Source organism: Pecten maximus, chromosome 9 (genome assembly GCF_902652985.1).
Source record: "Pecten maximus chromosome 9, xPecMax1.1, whole genome shotgun sequence".
NCBI classification, from domain to species: domain Eukaryota; kingdom Metazoa; phylum Mollusca; class Bivalvia; order Pectinida; family Pectinidae; genus Pecten; species Pecten maximus.
In genome coordinates, this window is record NC_047023.1 from 28,158,434 (window position 1) to 28,159,984 (window position 1,551).

Consider the following 1,551-nt stretch of genomic DNA (forward strand, 5'->3'; position numbering starts at 1 on the left):
CTGATTCAAACCCACAATTAGACTACTGCATGTTATACTCGATGTCCCTATTTACCCGTAAATTGAGGTTTCTCGAGTCTTTTATCAAAAACCCTTCCACCACTGACCAATAAATTGTAGTTTTCTAGATTGATATAAACATTTTCCTACACCTACCAGTCCACTTGGATCATATAAATCACCAAAACAATTACTACAGTGAATACCTGTATACAGAATCATCCAATTTAGACAGACAGATACAATAGACTAGCTGGTCACTGATACAGGCAGAGATCTTGTGTCAAGAAGTGATATATTGTTACTGATAATTCAGCAGGCTTAGTGTAACTTATCTGACCTTAGAAATAATCTTGCAATGTATGATTTAAATCTTTCACGCTGTGATCAAAACATTAGCATTCAATAAAATATGTTTAAATAAAAAAAATAAAAAAAATAGCAAGAAATGCAGATCTCCAGTCTTCTGACTGTCCTACGGCGAACATGTCCTGTATTCCATATCTCATGTCCTATATTCCCTATCTCGATCCTGTCCTGTATTCCCTATCTCTATCCTGTCCTATATTCCCTCTCTCGATCCTGTCCTATATTCCCTATCTCTATCCTGTCCTGTATTCCCTATCTCGATCCTGTCCTATATTCCCTCTCTCATGTCCTGTATTCCCTATCTCAATCCTGTCCTGTATTCCCTCTCTCATGTCCTATATTCCCTATCTCTATCCTGTCCTGTATTCCCTATCTCGATCCTGTCCTATATTCCCCTATCTCTATCCTGTCCTGTATTCCCTATCTCGATCCTGTCCTGTATTCCCTATCTCGATCCTGTCCTATATTCCCTATCTCTGTCCTGTCCTATATTCCCTATCTCTATCCTGTCCTGTATTCCCTATCTCTATCCTGTCCTATATTCCCTATCTCTATCCTGTCCTATATTCCCTATCTCTATCCTGTCCTGTATTCCCTATCTCGATCCTGTCCTATATTCCCTATCTCTGTCCTGTCCTATATTCCCTATCTCTATCCTGTCCTATATTCCCTATCTCTGTCCTGTCCTATATTCTCTATCTCGATCCTGTCCTATATTCCCTATCTCGATCCTGTCCTGTATTCCCTATCTCGATCCTGTCCTATATTCCCTCTCTCATGTCCTGTATTCCCTATCTCAATCCTGTCCTATATTCCCTTTCTCGATCCTGTCCTATATTCCCTATCTCGATCCTGTCCTATATTCCCTTTCTCGATCCTGTCCTATATTCCCTATCTCTATCCTGTCCTGTATTCCCTATCTTGATCCTGTCCTGTATTCCCTATCTCGATCCTGTCCTGTATTCCCTATCTCTATCCTGTCCTATATTCCCTCTCTCATGTCCTGTATTCCCTATCTCAATCCTGTCCTGTATTCCCTATCTCAATCCTGTCCTATATTCCCTATCTCGATCCTGTCCTATATTCCCTTTCTCGATCCTGTCCTATATTCCCTATCTCGATCCTGTCCTGTATTCCCTATCTCGATCCTGTCCTATATTCCCTTTCTCGATCCTGTCCTGT